Raw genomic sequence first — 21887 nt, 5'->3', positions numbered from 1 at the left:
TGTTCCATAAGGACAGAGTTTCACGAACTAACCCGTCCTTTTTGCCTAAGGTGGTTTCAACATCAAATCTAAACCAATGCATTGACCTCCCTGTCTTTTTCCGGAGTATTCAAATAGGTCTGAACAAAATTACACTGTCTGGATGTTCATCGTCAATTAAGGTACTACTTGGACAGGACGAAACAATTCAGAAAATCTGATCAGCTGTTTGTCTCAAAGCAGAAAGGGACTTCCAGTTTCAAAGGTATCTTTATCCAGATGGCTAACATCTCTGATTACCCTTGTTTATGAGATTAGACACCAAAACTGCCTAATAAGCCTAAAGCCCATTCCACCAGAGCTTTGGCTACTTCTCTAGCCTTCCAAGACAGACTGCCTATTGACACCATTTGTGCAGCGGCTACTTGGGCTACTCCTCACACTTTTATTTCCCATTATAAGTTGGATTTAGCTTCTAGGCATAGAGCTAATTTTGGTTCTACTGTTCTCAGGAGTCTGTTCCGTTAGGCCACCCGGGACAAGGTGCTGGTCCCATCCAGCAAGAATGAGATAGACAACAACATATAGAAGTTATGTTCTTACCATAACGTTCCATGTTAGTTGTCTTCTTCTTCCTTCCCCTGGCCTGGACAGACCTAGAGGAGTTGTGATCGTGACCTCTCTTTCTACCACCTCTTTCTTAGCTATATGCTATTAGGCATATTTCTTGTTTCAGGATGTAGGTCACCCTTCTTCTTCCTGTTGTTAGAGGTGGATTCTGTTTTTTACAGTTATACTGTTTCTGTTATAAGCTGGGGTTAGCTTACAAACGAGATCTGAGGTAACTCTCGCCTAGCATTGTGGGATATATGGAACCAACTCTCGAGCTTTAGAGTGAACCCATCCAGCAAGAAGAAGAAGACAACTAACATGGAACGTTATGGTAAGAACATAACTTCTATTTTATGTTGCAGAAATCAATATCCTCATGTTTCTTGGTTCCCCGAAAAACCTGACAAGTCTGACTGAGCCTGTGCTTTAGCCCAAGCATATTTTTCGGAAGAACTAATTGCTTTGAGTAAATTCTGCTGGGTGCAGAGGTATGTGTGAAAGTCTCTGCATGACATATGCTTAAAATTATGCTGCACGAACAGAATTCCTTTGATTGATTCAACTGACAACTTGTTCCTTTCCTTTGTCCACTGGCTTTGCATCAGTGAAAATACCTGTTCAGCGTTTGCGTTATGTGCCAGAATTGCAAAGAAAAACTCCGCGATCACAATAATTTCTGAGAAACATGGGTTCATAGATTAGTACTAGGCTAACTGCCCTTGCGAGCCATTTTAAGTCTAGCCAATTATCCCTTGTGAGACTCAAACCCTACTAACTGCCCTTGTGAGTCATTTTAAGTCTAGCCAATTATCCCTTGTGAGACTCAAACCCTGTTCCTTGTGGTTGTAAGGCAAACACCTTAACCGTTAGGCCACCCTCCCAAACACTCCTGTTCTTGCAACTGTTGAAGTATTTCACCCATCTCTCATGAGCCAGAATCTCTTTGAAGTCTTCCTCGTTAAGATTAGCCTCAACAAATTTCTTCAAATTGCAAAATTGATCAAAACATTTGGAATCGTCAACATGCAACTCCCTTTTCTCTGAGATATAACACAGTTTGTTCAACTTCATTCCAACTTGGAATTTCAATTTTTGTCATCCGTGCAAATCTACTGAACTCCTCCAGTGGTTCTGTCCACATTTCCAGATACTCCTAACATGTTCTATACATTGTGATCACTTGTGTACAGAACGCATCACAACAGTCTTCTAGTCCATCTTTACGCAACTTCATTAAAAGTTCTTTCACCTTAAGTGACATAAACTCATCTTGCGCACAGCATGTGAGAACACTGTGAACAGATTTCAGGCAGTATGTAACCTCCAGCAGCGTGTTGTTTTCATGTTCAGTTTCTTCAATGTGCGAATGGAATACACTCATCAGTGAATGCACTTGCCAAAGGTAAACTTTATGCATATCATTTTCAAAGAACTTTCGTATTACAACAGGTGGACTTTTTTGAGACAAGAAAAAAGACTTTAAAGTGGGAAACATCTGCAACAGCCGCTGAATGCCTGGAAATAATGACAACCATTTAGTTTTGCTGTGGTAAACGATACTCCACCTCAACAAATTCACAGTAGTCTTTCAGTTATTCAGTTCGAATGGTGTAAATTGAAAAGTAGCCGTAAAGCTGGATAGCCAACTCCAACTAACGTTCCAATCTTTTTCTTCAAATTAGCAAAAACGTTAGTCATCAGCTCCACACCTGACACCGCCAAAATTAGTATTGCAGTTATCTCCTGCGAAGGCAATACATTTCTGAAATAAGTGGTGCTTGTCTAAGCTGTCATTAACGCATCTGGAAATTGTATCTGCAGTTTCATTAGGGGTGCTGTGAACGTCAACAAGTTTCAACTGTATGCCACCTTTTTTCCAGTCAAAATACTGTAAGAGGATCGGAAATAACTTCAGTGAACCATGATTGCTACCATCCGTTGCGACCCCACAGTAACGTAGATGGTAAAGTACTTTCTCCACCAATTCGACAGAATGCGGAGCCAGGACAAAGTTGACAATTGCTTCCGTTTTAGTCCGGGTGCACGAAACTCTTCATGCAATGTCAGAGTTGGGTAATATTGTTTTCAACACGCCACAACTGCAGTCCATCGACCTATGACTGTGATGATGCTTAACGGCATAAAACGACAGAGTTCCTATAGCCGCTGACACTGATTCATCAATTTTCAAACCAGGTGTTACAAAACAATTGGTGATTTTTGAGGATGAACTTTCTCCTCAAACATTTTAACATGCTTCTGGGTGCTTATGTGCGCATTCAAATCAAATGCACCCTTATTTGCAACAGAAATGAAAGTTCTGCCACCACATGTCATGCATTCTGCTTCCCATTCATATCTACCTGCATGAAAACATGGGTACTTGGCCTTCATTGCATCCGTAAACTAATGACGTTTCGGCATTTTCATGGGCTAAACTTTGTTAAATTTTATGTCTTCAAGCTGACAATGCGATTCACTTCCACTAATGATAACAGAAAAAAAAGAAAGGGTAGACAAAGGCTCAAAAATCAGGTCAGATATTAAATGATGCTCGTGTAAACTTACAAAACATGTTCTAGCAAATTTCTGTTAGCATAAAAGTTCTGAAGGAGATGAAGCATATAACAAGTCTCTAGCAATTATTTAGTGACCTCAATCCTCAAAAGATTTGCCAGAAAAAAATAAACTTTGTGAGGAACAAAACCACAAATGAGAAAAAAATGGACATTCTGAGAAATTCTGTGAAGTCGAGACAATGTGCTACACTACTTCCTTCCCTCTTGTTTTACTAAGAGTCTTAAAAAATATTTTGGAAAATGCCACTTACCCGGGAAGCCAAGTTCTGAAGGGTAAACTTTCTTAATCCATCCAACTTCTACTTAGGCTTGTCCCTTTCATAGCCCTGTGTCAAGTACTGTGTCCAAAACTGTGACCTTCATGGTGCGATGCAAGTGAACTACTTTTGGAGTGTATGAGATGGCTGGGTAAGGGTTTGGGCAATTGTATTTGCTTTGTTGTATAATATTTAAACAGCTGATTGTTCTGGCACCCTGTTTAAGAACAAAACGTGAGTATTTGGGTTGTCAGTGAAACATAACGGTGAACCATGGCTCTCAGCTAGTCTGTGACAAATCTCACCAGAATTGTGAACAAACACACAAATAATTAGGGACACTAGTAAAGTATTAATAATGTTAACCTGAAATACTGACAGACTAGCTAGGAGAATGTCAATTAAAATACATTTTTGAAGTAAAAGACGTCTATAACTCGGCAATGTTGTACTGTACTAGTTCACCGGATGGGCAGTAGGAAGCGCCGGGGTGAGGGGGTAATGTCCCATTTATGTTATGGTACTGGTATGGTATCAGAGAAGAAATTGATTCAACTTTCTACTCATGAGAGCTGAGTGGTAGGTAATAATTCAATCTGTAGAATGTGCTAAGCTCATAGTCTATATAGTCTAGAAGACTATAAAGTAATAAAGCAAAGTTAACTTGTCAGCTCACATTTATTTCTAATGAAGAAAATAGTTTACATCATTGCCAAGTTCTTATGTCTTCCTGTCTGGATCTAGAATTGATAAAAAATCACTACGTTATCAGTGAAGTTTCTAAATCTCAGGCAGTGCATACAACAGAAGTGTAAAGTGTAAACACACTGGGTATGTTGCACAAATGGGTATGGCTGTTTCACAGCAATACAAATGAAAATTACAAAATAGGGCAGATTCATTTATCAGAGAAAATACTTTGTGCACATAAACACATGCCTGTTTACAGAGTCATTCTGAAATTAACTTCACAACCAGTCTGTGAACAATTCTTATGTTCAGGGTTTAAGTTGTTACGACATCAACAGGATCACATAAGATGGTCCAACAGGGAGCAGCTGGATAAAACAATTTATGTATAATGCATGGCATGAGCCTTAACTTCATGGATTTCCTTTCATACTAGTTCTGGTCCAGTGGGTCTGGACAAAGTCATACACAACCAGTACTTTTCAATGTGGACAATAATCTGGCTGAACTGAAGCAGGTCTTCACTTAATCTTCCAACTGCAAATGATTGCTTGGCTTTCAGATCTCATCTAAGGAAATTCCAGTAAGGAGTGTAGACAGTATAATTACTTTCCAAGTCGTTTACTTGTTTGTTACTGGTAGGTGAGCTGGCCCAAAGATTATTTTTTTTAGCCATGACAGAGGGCAAAGGCATACCAAAGCAGATAAGAATTTTGGCGTTACATTTATGTGGGCATAGCTAACACACACGCACGTATGGTATGTGTGTGTGCTTTCAAAGTAGATAGTACAACAAATGAAAGACACTCTTGCAACAATACAGAGATGGTTAACATGAACCCTGTGCAAGAATGATAATGAATTTCATGAAGCATCCCATATTTGTCTCTACCTGCTCCAATTATAGTGCTAAATTTAAGAACAAACCCTTATGGCGGACTATTCATATTGATAAAATGGTGGACTATTCATATTGATAAATTGTTAGCAAAAGAATAAATCTCCATCTCAGCATGTTAAAAAAAAACTAAAAAAATGCTAGCAAAAATCTTAAATGTACCATTAGAAGGTATAAAGTTGAGTATGAGGTTAGTGTATCTATTTCCTCCAAAGGTAACTGTTATATAAACCCTTCTTTAGCTATGTCAGAAAGCTAAGAAGTCTCTGTTTCGTACAGACTCCTCAGAGGTGACCTTTGGCATACAAGGCGATCTTGGACCTTGCCTTGATGAGACTGCTGCATATCCGCAAGCCAAGCTCCACTCGAGTAACCCATACACGCAGCCTCGGCCCGATCTGTGATATCAGCAGGACTTGTTGACAGGACAAATTTGTGTCCCAGAGACGCCCCCATCTGTGGAATAGACTCTCTCTTTATGTCAAGTATAGTACCGCTTTACTCCTTTTTAAGTGCAACCCGGATAACTGGATGGGAAACAGAAAATGCACCTCTGGGATTCCACTCATGTCCCTGCTGGACAGGGGCATCGGATGCTGATTTGTCTAAACATGGGCTAAACTCTTGCCTAGGCTTATAAGGGCCTCAAGTCCAATAGCCTAGTAAATTCCTACGAACCTATAATATAGCATTGTTACCTTTCCCAGTTCACCATACTGAAATTTATTAGTTGTGGAATGCTTCAACTCATCTCATATTATGAACTTTGCAATATGCATGATTCATTAAACAGCTAGACTCTACACTTATGTCCAGCCTCTCTTCTGTTCCCCCTTATGGCTTCCCCATATTAATACTAACATTCCCAACCCACTTAACGTACCCATTCCTCTTCATGTACTCCCCACAAGTATTTTCTAGCAGTTCCCAATATATAATTTACCTAATACAACTATGCTATACTACTTTTGTCTAACTCTTTTCATCCTTTGTCAGTCAGAGACATTGAGTGTCTTAAACCACCTATGTTTTCCACCTGCTTTATATCATGACTACTGACTACTACTGTGTCCCTTTAGAACTGTTTGTCTATAATTTTGTATTCTCTGAGCTTTTCTCCTTGGGCCTGTGGTGAAAAAGGGCTCTCTGCCCAGTTGGGCTTCCCCAGTTAATAAATGTCAACAAATGAGTAAAAGTGTCTTTCTTTCTCAAGAGTTAATTTTTCTCCCAATGCAATTATCTTCACTTTCCCATGCATAAAAAGAAAATGGCTTCACTGTTTCTTCCCCTCTGTAGCATTCCTTTCCTCTTCAGTTTCCACCATGTACACATTGTTGGATATGAATTAAATCTCATGACATTTTCTTTTTTAAAAGTCACAAATGTATGTAAATTTTTCATTCTTGGGAGTATGTGTTTAATCTAGTTCAGTAAACCTGCTGGGAAGAGACAGGAATGGAGAGGACTAGCCGCTAGACTGCCTCTCTCAGAGGGAGGTGAACTGTGCAAGATACCAGGAAGCAAAAAATTGGTACCTCAGAGTTGGACCCTGTCCCTGTCAGCTTCCTCACTTAAAAAGGTTTTTCTTCCTTACAAGCATCAGCGTGCTCCTGCTTCGATGACGAAACAGTCTTAGCAGCAGTCGGCGCCTCCTTGGCGCGCAGCTCCATCTCTCAGCGAATGGGAGAATTGCCGCAGTACAGCGAGTGAGCAGATGGGCACGTACAATGGAAATAATACCTGAAAATGCGCAGGAGCGTGCACTCCTATGGGTCACAGCTCACAACCCTGACAAATCGCAGAATTTTTAAAAACGCCCAGACAGGAGCACAAAAAGAGGACATGTCTGGGGAAACCCGGACGTATGGTAAGCCTACTTTTATGTAAATTGCAGGTACTCACACTTTTTGGAGCCAGTCAGACTTTGCAATCAGTTGTCAAGGAAAATGTTTTTTTTCTAACCTTGCTAAGTTGATATGAGATAAGAAAAACAAGAGTTATTTAATCCACAGGTGGCTTGATGTGTCCAACCCTCTTGCCATTGTTATCTCAGAATTTGTTGAATACCTGCCGTTAAATGCTACAATTTCTCTTACTGTCTAGTAGCTTAAGATCTGATAGGGTGTGAAATTGGAGGTGGCTTTTTTTTCCCCAATAGATGCATTCTCACAAGCTTTTTGTCCGGAACTTAAATTTTGTACCGCAGTCAGTGTGATTTTATTTTAATCCTGTGCAAATCAGCAAAGTGAAGTATTTAGCTATTATTGCTTGACTGTCTTTTCTTGAAGGTTCTAAATCTGCAGCTGATGAGAGTTTTTAGTGGCATGCTTAAAAGTAAAGAAGGTTTGTTATGGATGACCTCAGTGACTTGAGGCCGTCACTAAATGAGTAATTTGTCTATCTGTGAAGTTATATTGTGTCACTTATTTAATTATGCTCCTGTTGTGCTTGCAGTTGGCAGCAGTACAGTGTGGCTGTAAGCTAGTGTTGGATGATATCACAGTAAATGTTTCAAAGTTTCTGCTTTTCGAGGATCATGACTAAGTTTGTAGCCAGTGGTGTTATTTAGACCTTTAAGTCCATTTCCTGGTTGTCTTTGTCTTGTCTTCCACTACTTATGCTGCTGTTAGTCATTTTAAATGTATATGACTGCAATATGAATAAGTATTACATCCATAAATCTTCCTTGGATTGCTGCATGCACTAAAAACTAGTAAATTTGCTAGGTATAATCTCAGGCCTTTGTATTCCCATTCCAAGTGGAAATCTTACCTGCAAAATTTCATGGCAGTCATTAGCCCAACTGAGATATTTAGTCTGTGGGTTAAGAAAGTATTCTTTCAGGCCAAAATTTGACTTCAGTATCCTCACTGAAGGAATGCACAGCCTTGTTAAGTAGGACTTCAGTCTGAGTCCTATTCAGATATCCTGTTCTGTACTGGAAGATCTGATCCTCTCTCTCTCTAAACCTGCAGCGTCAGTTAATGTAAAACTACCCTTCAAAATTGTAAATAGTCACTTCTCTCAGGATTTCAGCTTCATGCTTTCCTTCATACTTCAATAACTTTTTATAAGAGGAGGGAGCCTCTATGTCCAAGAAGCCATAGAAGCTAATTTGAATCGGTCTAAATTACCATTTCCCCCATCAGACTTTTTCACTACAAGAATCAACAGACTGCTTAGTTTTTGTGGACTCAACAAAGCCTTTGAGAAAGGACTGACACAGCACTTCATGTCCTTTGCCACATCTGTGTTGGGTAAGAAGTTTTGCAAGCATGCTCTATCCAGGTGGTTAGTCTGATACATGATCTTTTTTGCTGTTGTAAATGTGGAAGAACTCTACCCACGACCCCTAGGGCTGGTCCACCAGAATACCCATAAGCTCTAGATCTGTTTTTCATCAGAAGGGAAAATATAACAAAGGGGGGTGATGTTTGAAGAAGTTTTTGAAAATATTTGTAAAGGAAGATATGAATTCAGTAGTATGAGTTCAGAGTGAATTTACATGCTATTCTCCAAGATACAAAAACTGGGCTAGGCTAGACAGAACTTACTTTTCACAGGAACATGTGCATTTAATTGTAAGTTTTGATATGCATCCAATAAGAGTATCAGATCACGCACCAGTAATAAGTTTAATAAAACGCAGGGTAATTAAATAAAAATGAGACACTGGTGCTTTCCCACCTATCTGCTGAAAAGAGAAGAATTTAAAGAATGGTTAGTGGAAATTATTTGGGAGTTATTGGAGAAGGTAGAAATTTCTTCTGAAAATATAGCTAGGAATGGGATAAAATTAAAGTGGAATTTAAAAATAGAGTGGAAATTAGAGAGGTTTGGTTAAGAAGTAACAAGAATTATTAGAAGGGATTGACAAATGTTGAAGAATTGGGAGAGTCTCACAGAACAAGAAGAGCAGCAATTGCAGAATGCTAAGCAAAAAAAAGGATTACCTTGATGATATGCATGAGTTCAGAATGTTTGCTGTTAAGCAACTGTTTTTGATGATAATGCTGCAGCACAAAAACTTTTAGCAATGACTCTGGCAAAAGAAAGTAGAAAGGGTTGTTGCCAAATTTAGGGAGCCTGTAACAAGGAAGATAACAAGAACCCTTGTAGTGGTACTAGAAATATTTCGAAAATTTTATGAAAGTCTGTATAACCAGAGAAATAAGGAGATCAAGAAAACGTACAAATGGAAAAGTTTATGGGAAAATTAAATATGCCAAGGTTAGAGGCAGATGAGGCTCAGTTGCTAACAGGGTAGGAGGAGATGAGATAAAAATGGTGATGTATAGCCAATCCATAGGAAAGTCCCCAGGAAGAGATGTTCTTTTGCAAGTTTAGAAGCTAAGGAGGAAAAAACTGAAAGATCTGGAAAGTGTTGTTTAATAGTATTCTAAGAGGAAGAGAAGCACCAACATCCTGGAAGAAAGCAGTGGTGGCTGTAATACTTTTAAGAGGGTAAATACCCATCAGATCCAGCTTCATACAGGCCCGTTTCAATCCTAAACCATGATTGTAAAGTGTTTGGTGTATAATGGCTAAAAGAATGGCAAAGATGATGCCAAAATTGATAGATGTGAATCAGTGTGGTTTTGTGGAGGTGAGGCAAACATTTGACAACATTAACAGAACATTGTTGATTCAGAGGGAAGCTGAATGTAAGAAAATACTATTGCTGTTGGTGGGTCTTGATGCAGAAAAAGTGTTTGATAGAGTTAGCTGGGACTTTATGAGCAGGGCAGTGGAACTGTTTGCATTACCTGATAAAATTGTTAAGGTTTATTAGAAGGAGATGTATATGAGGAATAGGAGGCGAAAATTAAAGTGGGTGTGTTCTTCTCTGAAAATTTCTGTTTGAGCAGAGGAACCAGGCAGGGTTTCCTTTTTCCCTTTGTTGTTTGCACAATATTTAGAGCCATTGGCAAAGAAAATAAGAAACTCAATAATCCAATGATATAATTGGTATGATAGTCAAGCAAATGGGCCGTATTTACAGATGATATTATTTTATACCTGATAAAACCAGAAAATGACATTTCAATGTTGTGGAACATTAGTTTCAAAAATTTCGGGATACAAAATTAATGAAGCTAAAAGAAAGGCAATAGCTGTAAATTATGTACCCACACACTAATTGGTTCAGCAATATCCATATTTATGGGGACATGATAAAATGAAGTACTTAGGAGTATGGATTAGAAAGGGTTCTGGTGTGGCAGCTAAGGATATATGGGAAGAGACTAAAGAAAATATAATACAAAAATTGAGAAATTGGAAGCTGTGTTATATGGATAGCAAGATACAAGCAGTTAAAATGTTTAGTACCTTTATTTTTATACACAGGCCAGGCATATTTTTATCAACCAGAGGAAAAGTTGTGGGTAGCAGTTAATGAAGAGCTGAAGGATTTTATCTGGGAGGGTAACACAGCAAGAATCAAGTGGGGTAAGGTGATTCTTCCAATTGAACAAGGCAGTTTGGGATAACCCTATCTGAAGGGGTCTTTCAGAGCCACACAGTTAAGTTTCATATATGTAGCACAAGCAGAAATCTCTAATTCAAAATAGAAGGGGATGAAGATGGAACAGGGGAAGCTCAAGAAACAAGGAGAGACTGGGATTTTGAATGCAGATCTTTAAGGAGAATAACAATAACCATACAGAATATTATATTTGTAAAGTAGCAGAAAGTATTCTAAGAACTAAGCTAACATGGGAATGGAGACAGGAGATTCTGCTGATAGGGATGACTGCAATTAGGCATACAGGCAATTGGCAAGTGGGGGCTGGAATTTATTGGAGAAAACTAGCAAAAGAACCAAGCTATTGGGAATAAATTAGAGAAGAAAAGTCAATAGAATGGGAGGAGGCCAAAACTTTATTTGGACTGCAGGCTGGAGATTGTCTTCCCCATCAAGGACTGACAGAGTATAGGCAAAGAGAAAGAAACTGGGGGATCCTAAGCAAAAGACCAGCACTAGTAGAGTTTTTAGTAGAAACTTGAACAGAAACTGCTGCTAAAAGAGGAATAATTAGTACAGCATACAAAGTATTACTTGATAACTGTAAGAATCAATCAGAGGAGGCTAGACAGGATTGGGAAGAGAGATTGGGTAAGTAATTCACAAAGAACCAGTCGGGGGGTATATGTATGTTTCCCAAATGTGCAACAAAATTTAGAAGATTTAGGATATTTGCTTGGAAGTGTTTACATAGATATTTTTATAACCCAAGTAGACTCCAAAGAATTTTTCCTCAGGTAGGTAGCAAATGGTGGAGGTGTAATGGGAAAGAAAGAGATAATTGGGAGCATATTTTCTGGGGGTGTAATGAGTTGGCAGAATTTAAAGATTTCCTGCAGATGGCTGTATTGGAGATATTGGGTGAACAAATTGGTGTAACTGAGGAAATTATTTTTTTTTAACTATGACACAGAATCGGAATTACCTAGACATAGTAAGGTCTTCCTGAGTCGTAATTATGGTGGCTGCCAAAAAAAGCAATTAGTAGAAAAATGAAAATCAAAAGTCTAAACCAACTTTACTATGAGATGTGACTATAGTAACAGAGATAAAACAACTGGAATTGGGATCTTTAGAAAAGGGTAGGAGCAAATTACATAGAAAAAAATTGGAATTATAGAAACAATACATGCAGAGGAGGAATGAAGTTTAAAAGAAGGCAGGATTTGAATGAGTTATGTAATGTTTCACTGACAATGGCTGGATAGATTATAAGTGATATATAATGTTTACAACTAAAATTATGTCCTTATGGTTTGTTTTTATTTATATAAATGTATGACTGGCCATGTCCTATGTGATAATTTAATAAATATGCTTGTTTACACACAAAAAAAGTGTTGCTACTTCCATAGCCTTTCCCATATCACTATGGATAGCAGCAGCAGCTTCCTTCAGTTCGTCTACAACTCATATTTAGTCTTTGAGTTACAGTTTGAGGCATGTTTTCTGTAAGAGTGGTCATCCAGAATGATTAGATTTTATGTAGCCCTTTTTCAGATAGTTGTTAATGCTGAACTTCAGTGAGAATTTGGCAGTCTGTCTTAGTGTCACTTTCTGTTTTTTTTTTTGTTTTTTTTTGTAGTGTTTATGTAGATGTTCTTCTTGTTTCACTGTTGCAGTCATCGCATTTGGGTTATCTGCCTCCAGGTAGCCCTCAGTTGGCCTGAATACCAGAGTAGATACTTGGGGGGAAGTGAAGGAGTTGAGGTGTTTTGTCAGATGTTTTGAGCTATTTCTTGCTTTATCAGGGATTAAAAGAAAGAGTTAGGTCACACTGGAAAACCAATCAGAAAAAAATAAATGAAAACTCCAGCCAAGCTACAACTTCCAATGAGTGACCTCACAAACCTCCTGTAACAGAGACACATGGGATATATGCAAATGACCCTTATGAACATCAGGTGTTTCAGCTATATGGCGATTCTGATTGCCCATGACTTTTACATTTGAAGTTGTTTTAATGGACAATTTCAGGCCAATAAATCTAAACCCCACTAGCTATGGATATGCATATTTCAGCCTTATGACCTCGTCAGCATAGCATAAAAAGAGTGTTTGACCAGGCATAAGAAACACAGGTTTGTTATACCCAGCTGATGTCCATTATGATTAGGGTGACTGCAGAATATCCCAAATAACAAATTAAAACAGAGTTAGAAGGTCACACTTCAATAAGAAAAAAACTAAATGAAAACTCCAGCCAAGCTAGAATTTCCAATGAGTGACCTCCCAAACCTCCTGTAACAGAGGCACATGGGATATATGCAAATTACCCATTATGAACATCAAGTGTTCCATTATCATTAGGGTGACTGCAGAATATCCCAAATGTCAGGGATTAAGAATTTTCTGTTTAGATGATTCTGTAATATAGAAAGGGGTGCTGTTTTTGGATCCTACTGGATGTTTTGACTCTTTCTAATATAAATTTGGGTTGCTATAAAGAATGTTTTTGCAGTTTTAACATCTATTGTATAATGCTGTTCTTTGTCTTGGAAATTTGAAGGATTTCTGGAGTTTTTTCTACTTCTTTCCCATAACTTTTGTTTTTTCTTATTCTGTTTTGGGCTCTTTAAAGTGAGCCATGAGCACTTTGCAGCTTTTGATTCTACCCAGTTTTGAGTAATGCTTTGTCTTGAATAACTCATTCACTCCAAAGGAGCTCAGGAAGTTTGCACTGTAACCTCCAATGGGTGGAGCCTAAGCCTTTTGATAGACTCAAATTATGTCCTCATATTTCAAACAAATGTTCATATCTCTGGAACCATAAGGGTATGAAAGAAGTATAAATGGCAAACTCTTCATCACAAACTACTTTACTTTTATAGTGGTAGTATTCTTTAGGTGCTAGGCCTTAAACTAAATGTTATAAGTCACAGTAAACACAGTAATTATATTTGTAATATTTTGTAAACAATTTACAATCTCAGTAATCACTCAAGTTACACACATACTGTCAGCAACATTTTATTCATCTAACTGAGAGCTTTCATACGAGGCTAAGGAGTTCTGTCTGTGTTACTTGGCTGTTGAGATTTTCAGAATAATGTGAAAATTATATCTGTATAAATCAACATTATAAAAGCAACAGTTAATATCTATTTACTTGCACTAGTGCAGTTGAGATTGCTATTTGTAAGCTTTATGATGAAATCTTTTAAATACTTGTACATAGCATGGCTTTGGAATTATTGATGCAAATATGAACAAGCAATGTTTGGCGGCTGGAGTCGTCAGTAGGAGTTAACTGCAGATGCACCTAGAGCCGTCACTCAGATGTAATGATTTAAGAGAGGGATTTTTTTCATAGGTGGCTGCATTTCAGAGGCATTGAGCTCTTTCATAAAGAAAGACTTTTTTTTCCCCTGTAATTATACTGTTGTCACGTAAAGTAGGTTTTCTGATTGTAAATCAGTTTTTACTTTAGTTATTTCATTGTAATTATATTAAATTTAATAAATTTGTGTTTGCATTTTTCTAAATGCTGAGTAACTATACAGTTAACTTCCTGATTGTCACCTGGTCCTGCCATCTGATCCTATTCTGTGGAGAAGCAGTTTGTACTGGTAGGCACATCTTTCATTGTCTGCAACAGTTTTCAACACCAAGAGTGATACAAAATGCCGAACGGCCACTCAAAAAATGAATCCATAACTAAGTGCTGTTTATAGTCAAGTAAATTTTAAAGAAAAAAAAAAAAAAGGTTTTAAGATGTCAGGTAAAGTGTGTAACATTTGGCATAATTGTCGTAACAAATAAATGTAGAAGTGTTGTCTACTATGGGATGAGATCACTTTTGGGTTAAGTGATTTGCTTAGGTGACAGACCTAGAGTAAGTGTATCTGTGCACATTACACATAGACTAAATTGGTGGTGGAACAAAACTTTGATACCATGTACATCTGAGCAGATGATGGGAAAATTGGGTGACCAATGCTGTGTTTGAGAGCCCATATCAAGAGCCAAATAGTGACCGATTAAGGAGCATGTGCGATTTAGAAAATCTAAAGGTGAATATGTTCGATTGTGGCTTAATTTGGGTTACTGAATTAGCTGAATTGAGTTAAAACCTGCAGTGTAGTGCTGAAGTTTGTCTTTAGAGAAGGATATTCCAGTCAGAGTTTGTTAGCTAACTGGGTGAATGTGTTTTTCTTGGCCTGTTTAATAATCTGAGACAGTTTATGAAGAAATTTATTGTTCTTGATGGATGATATAAGTGTAGCAGAATTCAGTGATCATTAGTAGAGATTTTTGTAAGTGGCCATTCATTTTATTGCCATTATGGACTTTTTGTTGACTGTGCTCTAGTAGGATCTGAGCATTTTTTTTATTTAGCAGAAGATCACCATTTATATGAATGCCTGTTCTGTTACTTGTAAATATCCAGTCTTCCCTGACAAAATGAGATAGTTTTTTTTTTTTTCTTCTTAACTAGGTTTCAGTGATGGGCCAAGGCTTCTAGGAGATGCTTTCTTTTGTGGTTCTTTGACTTAGCTGCCAGCCAGTCATCCATTCCTCACTTGGGACAATTAGCATGCTTGCTTCTCATCACTAGTGTGAGGGTCAGCTGAAAGGATTTGGGCAGCCATCGATAGTAGCCTGAGTTTTTTTTTTTTTTTTTTTTTTTATGCTCTACTCCCCTGCATGTATGGGTAAATTACCCAAAGGTGGCTGTGCAATGGGTTGACCACACTGGGCAGTAATGCCTGACCTCTGTGAAAATATTTCTGGAAAGTAACCCCCACCCATTTCCTCAACACATCGTAGACTATGCTCCATGGTCTCATTTGTGCCCCCTGAATGATGCGCTGTTCCCCTCTCAACTTGAAAGAAGCAAGTGGGCTCCGTAAATTCATACCCTCTTACCATATGCATTTCTTCCAGTAATTGGGTTGCTAATTAAGCCCTATACTTCTGGGTTTGTAGTTAGGCCTCCATGCCTGTATAGTTTATTTTGTACTGTCAGGGTTAACTGTTGCTAGCTTTACTGTACCGAACACTACTATAATGAAGCCTTTATTTCATTAAAATGTGCCCCAAACCAAACTGAGGCTTTGTTGTGGCAGTGTTATGAAACTGCTGGCATGGAAGCTGGATTAGGTTCAATATCACTTGTTTGTTTTAATTAATGGAATAGCACAGAGAAAAAGATAATCAACTGCTTTAAAAAAGCTTTTGAAGCTTTGTTTTGTACTAAAGCATGTGTTTTATTTTTGAAATAGTGAAGATAATTTTTAGATGCTCATTATACTGTTTACTGATGTCCTTCCATTCATATGCTGTAGTATTCATCACATAAGAAGTCTGCCTCCGGCTGACTCGTATGTCCGGCCACTATCCAAACGTCTTCATGCTACTGCGAGGTGCATGCTATGCCACAAACACATTATGCGTACATTGGCCATAAAGAGATGTCTGGTATAAAGCTGACGTCCACACGCACCTATCTCAGAACTTTTCTGCCACCTGTCCAATTCACTGCTCCCGATGTTCGCTTGCCAGATCTGCTTTGTTTGAGTTTCAGTTAAGACCCCATTCGGGTTTTCTCCTTATTAAAAATTTTTTTGCTGCTGCTTGTTTGTTGGGCTCATGTCAACTAGGAAGGGCAAGTGTCAGTGTGGAAGTCGTATTCCACATAAAGACTCCCATGAGGTTTGTCTGTTTTGCTTAGGCCCAGACCACGACCACACAGAGTGCCCTATTTGTAAATCTTTTGTCCCTGAGACCCTCAGGAGTCGGCTAGCTTCTGTTAAGCTGTATTTAGAAAACCAGCACTCAAATGTTCAGAGCGTTAAATGGATGTGGCGTCAGGCCATTTGGATGAGCCTGTATTGAAGAAGGCCAAAAAAAGCAGTGCCTGAAACATCAGCTGCACCCTCTCCTCTGGTCGTTGCTCCCGAGGCTGGTGTAGGCCCAGAGACCGTGTCGAATGTTTTGGCTGTACCTTTGGTGGGTATCACAATGGGGGGTCTCAAAGGAATCCACTGGTATGTCCGCGAGGGAATTGCAGGAGACCAATCAAAGGGGACCTAGGCTCCATTATATCCGAGAGCCCTTGTGGTGTCACACAGATCACAGTGCATGAAGATGTACTTTCAGCCAGTCCATTCACATTCCATCACATGGAAGCCCCTAAAAAGAAAAAGCAAAGACTAAGCATGCGTCTCCCGCTACCTCTCAGCAGGCCTCTTTTTTCAGTATTTTCAATGCCTTTATGGCCCTTTGCCAAACCCCCCCCCCTTCTGTTGCTCTGCAGCCCTTTTCTCCTATAACATCCTTTAAAATGACAACTGTGGACACTTCCTCAGAGGGGGAGGATTCTTCTGGAGAAGAGTCACTAGCCTACTGCACTCATTTGGCCTCTCCCTTTGGGTATGCCTCCCCAGAGGAGGAATTTAATGGTACAGGTTCCCCTGGTGAAGACGTATCCTTTGGAGAGACTCATCTTGAGATGAAATAATATTTTTAAGTAGGACTGCACCCAGATCTCAGAGATTCAGTAGAGGTATTATAAACTCTTGCAGATGGACTCCCCATCTCCTCCTGCTGTCCTTCCAGTCCTGCCTGCCTTTCTGGATATTTTCTCAGCTACATCCAAATGCACAGAGACTCTGCCTCCTGCCTCCAAGCATCCTGACAGGTTCTGCAAAATTCCTGAGGACTCCAAATTCCTGTTCAAGACTCCTGCTGCTGATCAAGCTACCATTTGTCTCCATGGATAAGGCTTTAAAACTTCTACCATCCACTTCCTTGTTACCCTCTGATAAGGAAAGTAAGGCCATGGAAAGGTTGGGCAACTAGGGCTATACCTTATCTACCTTGCCCTTCCATGCAATAAACTATTAGACCCACATAGCAAAGTACTCCCTGGCCCTTCTAGCAGATGCACTGAAAACTTTTGCAGACATTCCAGATTCCCCAACAAAATCAAAATTAGCAGCTTTCCTTAATTCTACTGCACAAGTGATGAGGCACTCCAAGTGCAGATGTTCTTCATCTCACATTGCTGCAGTCCTAACACTTGGGGTAGTCCGCTGTCCCAGTCGGCCCGAATACCAAAGTATAAGGCTGACGTCGGTCAAGGCGCATTAGTCTGACGTCAGGACGTCAGGGTACAAATGCGCATGACCGACGTCATATCCTCAGTCTTTTGCCGCATGGTCCGATGCAGAAGCAGTATTGCGAGTGCAGGTTGGCGTTCTGAAATTTTCTGAAGTCGGAGTTTCAGACCGAATCAAAGTTGGCTAAGTACCCCGTTGGGGAATATTTTGTTTTTTTCTTGCCTCAGTATTTAACCGGATGTCAGAAAAAGTGAATAACTGTATTTCTTGTGGGAAACAGATACCTCATAGGGATTACCATACCTTGTGTATACCTTGCTTAGGGCCTGAGCACGACGTTGTTGGATGTCGCTCTTGTGCTAGATTTAACAAACGCACTATTAAGAGAAGATTAGACTGTGCCAGGTTAGTTTTTGGGAAGCGTTGTAATTATAAAATGCCGTCGGATGCTCCGACGCCCGCTTCGTCTAAAAGCGCAAGGACAAAGCAGCAAAGCCTAGGTTGGAAGAACCGCCTGTCCCGGACGCCGGTTCTTTAGAGGGCTCGTGGAGCCGGAGGTTCTGCAAGAAGTTTCTTTGGAGTCTCAGGAGAGACTTTACTGTTACAAGATGTGTCCTCTCAGGAGGTAGGCCAGGCTGAGGGGCTTCTCAGGTAGCTGTTCTCCCTCCCTTCCTAAGGTGGTTAGGCCCTCCCTCTGTTTCCAAGGCTTCTTCGAGAGGCAGGCCAGGTTTAACTTCAGTGGGTGTCTCTCCTAGTTCTTCAGGGTCTCTGCCTAAGAAACATATGCTTAAAATGGCAGAAGATTTGATTACTATGATTAGAGGTTCTATGCCCCTCCTGATAAGAGGCCTAGGGTGGAACCTGAGCTTGAGAGTTTTGAGCAGTGTTCGAGGCTTCTGAGTCTTCGGCTGAAGACTTACAGGAGTATCCTCCTTATTCTGATTCTGATGTAGATGATTCTACCCTTCGCTTCTCCTCCTGAGGATTTTTCTTTTCAGAGACTCTTCATTCCATGAGGGAGCATTTTAAATGGGAAGGCCAAGATTTCTCTGATTCCAGGAAAAGGCTTAGGGAATTTTGTTTCTACCCCAGCATAGGCCTTTGGCTATACCTCCTGTTCTGGATGTGGTGGAAGATGTTTTTGCAGAGGCTTCCTGAACCCTGATTCTTTGCCTCCTGCCCCAGTTAAACCGGATAGGTATTATAGGGTGCCTGAAGCTCATAAGTATCTTTTAAGAGTCCTAGGGCAGACCCAGAAACTGTTTCTCAGGGGCCTAAAGGTGTTAAGGCTTCTGTTGTTAAAAATCCTGTTCCTCCTGATAAAGAGGCAAGGGCTTTGGATAGATGGGGAAAGAAGGTGTATACTTCTTCCACTTTAGCCATGAGGGCTTTGAATTGCCAGTTCCACATGTTAAAATACCAAAATTATCTCCTTTCACAATTGAAGTCTAAGGTGGATGCTCTGGCGGAAGGTATTGAGTGTAAAGAGTTGCAGGATTTAGTTCATGTTTCTGAACAGGTGGGTAAGCATTCTTTGCAATGTGGTTTTGATGCTGTACAGGCCTCTTCGAGGGTGGCTGCCACTGGTTCTGTTCTTCGCAGGCACGCCTGGCTGAGGGATCAGAATTTGGCTGAGCATGTCAAGACAAGGATTTTAGATGCTCCGTTACAATCTGATGTGTTGTTTGGTTCGCCTGTGGAAGCAGTTTTAAAGAAAATGGAGGACAAGGCTAAGTCTATGCAGACTGTTAAAGATTTTTGCAGGTTCAGCCTCCAAGTTTAGTAGAAATTGGCCTACTAAGGGGTGGACATATCCTTCTTATGATTCCCAGTCTAGGGGTAGGTCTAGACGTGGTAGGGGCAGAGCTCAACGTTCTTTTAGGCCTAGAACAGGGAGTTCACCTGCTCAGTCTTCTGGTGAGGGCAGGGGTCAGTCCTTTCGTAAACAGACCCAATGACCTGCCTTTTCAGCTGCCAGAACCTTCTCGTCTGGCAGCACCTTTGGGAGGAAGGCTGGCACTTTTCAAAGAAAATTGGAGTTTAATTACCCAAGACAGATGGGCATTGGATATCATTCACCACGGTTACAGGTTTTATTTCCATACCTTGCCTCCTTTCAAAGGCATGCCAGACATTCCTCCTCTACAAAGAAAAGAGGTTCACAAGCAAATTTCTCTGTTACTCCAAATAGGGGCCATTCAGCGGTTCCTGTGCAAGAAAGGGGCCTAGGATTTTATTCTCGCCTGTTCCTAGTACGAAAAAGGGGAACACGTGGAGACCAATTTTGGATTTATCTATCCTCAACACTTATCTGGACATTCCCAAGTTCAAAATGTTGACGTTACAACAGCTTTTACCTCTGCTGGGAAAAGATCACTGGATGGTAACTTTAGATCTCAAGGAGGCTTACCTTCATGTGCCTATCAGACTAAGTTGCAGGAAGTATCTGCGTTTTCGAGCTGGGAATTCCCATTATCAGTTCTCTGCATTGCCCTTTGGCTTATCTACTGCGCCCAGAGTATTCACAAAAGTTCTGGCTCCAGTGATAGCTTACTTCAGGCTAAAAGGAATACAAATCTATCCTTACTTGGACGACTGCCTGATTCTGGCTCAAGAAAAGGAAGACCTTTTTCAGCATTTGGAATATGTGATAGCAGTGCTAAGATGCCTGGGGTATTCTGTGAACGAAATAAAGTCCAGTCTAGTACCCTCTCAAGACATGTGCTTTCTGGGTGTGAGACTGAATACAGCAACCCAGATGGCCTTTTTAACCCCGGACAAACAAAAGAATCTTTCCCTTTACTTCCATCAACTATCTCTTCAGTCCGGGCTGACTGCAAGGACAGTCCTTCAAGCCTTAGGGTTCATGGCATCTTGTATTCTGGTGCTTCCCAATGCCAAACTGCATATGAGGAAGCTGCAATGGTATCTCAAAATGTATGGACACAGCACTGCCAGGATTTGGACACTGTCATTCAAATAATACCTTGCATTCAAAAAGAATTTTTGTGGTGGGCTCAGGAATGTCACCTAAACAAGGGACTCTCTGTGACCCGGCCAGAGGCGAGTCAGATTCTAACGACAGATGCCTCAGACATAGCTTGGGGAGCTCATCTGAATGGAAAGTGGATACAAGACAAGTGGCCTGCCAGACTACAGCATCTACATATCAACATGAAGGAGATGTTAGCAGTCCAGTTTGCATTAATGGCTTTCAAGGAGTTACTTCTTCCAGGGCAGGTGTTGATTCTAACAGACAACACAACTGTCATGTGGTACATCAACAAACAAGGGGGAACACATTCTTATCCTCTATGCAGGCAAGCGATGATTTTGTGGGAAACTGCGCTCAGCTTGCAACTAAATCTTCAGGCAAGGTTTCTGCCGGGAGCACAGAACTCCTTAGCAGATGTGTTAAGCAGGCAAATCATGGATCCCCACGAGTGGAAACTGGATCTTCATGTATTTCGGAAATTGACAGTGTCATGGGGAACTCCAGACATAGATCTGTTCGCTTCTCCGCTAAACCACCAGCTGCCAAAGTTTTGCACGAAAAGGTTTCATCACACAGCTTGGAAAGTGGATGCTCTTTCTTTCAGTTGGAAAAATCTTCATGTGTATGCCTTTCCACCTCTGCCTCTCCTCCCAAAGGTACTCCTAAAGGTCAGACAAGACAAGCCAAGGATGATTTTAATAGCTCCAGATTGGCCTCGGCAACACTGGTACCCATTACTGAGGAGTCTGGTAAGGAAGCCTCCATGGCCTTTACCTTTGATTCCACACCTATTGTCTCAGAGGGACGGTCATCTACTCAATGTCAAGCTTCACTCTCTTCATCTAACAGCCTGGCATATTCTGTTTTGAACCACAGCAGGTCTCAACTTCCTCAACAAGTTTTGAATGTGATTATGGAAGCCAGAAGACCTAGTACAAGGAAAGTGTACGCAGAGAAATGGAAGAGATTTTTATTTTGGAGTGCAGCAAAGGATTTGGAGGTTTCTGAGCCTAATTTGAGTGTGGCTCTTCAATATCTTACTGAGTTATTGGACAAAGGTTTGTCTTTCTCTTCCATTAAGATTCATGCTGCAGCAATTTCAGCTCACTATGATTGTGACCCACCATTGTTTTCTCATCCTTTGTTCAAGCAATTTCTTAGAGGGGCAAAGAATATAAGACCCCCACGTAGAGCTCCTACTCCTGCCTGGGACCTCAATTTTGTGTTGGAGAAACTTACTCTACAACCTTTTGAGCCTGCGCTACTGCTGAATTGAAATACTTGTC

At 40.3% G+C, this 21887-nt stretch overlaps 1 protein-coding gene and 1 non-coding gene across 2 annotated transcripts in view; both read left to right on the top strand.

Annotated features, from left to right (window-relative positions):
- LOC122804932 (carboxy-terminal domain RNA polymerase II polypeptide A small phosphatase 1-like) overlaps nt 1-21887 on the top strand; it is a 773332-nt gene that overhangs the window by 120428 nt on the left and 631017 nt on the right. The window lies entirely within an intron of this gene.
- LOC122805115 lies at nt 4901-5003 on the top strand. Its single transcript, XR_006365322.1, has one exon. It is a non-coding gene; the product is annotated as a U6 spliceosomal RNA (small nuclear RNA).

This window comes from Protopterus annectens, chromosome 6.part0, assembly GCF_019279795.1.
Source record: "Protopterus annectens isolate FY-2018-M chromosome 6.part0, PAN1.0, whole genome shotgun sequence".
NCBI lineage: Eukaryota > Metazoa > Chordata > Ceratodontiformes > Protopteridae > Protopterus > Protopterus annectens.
Note: the sequence above shows the minus strand (reverse complement) of the source record. Positions and strands in the feature narration are given on the sequence as shown.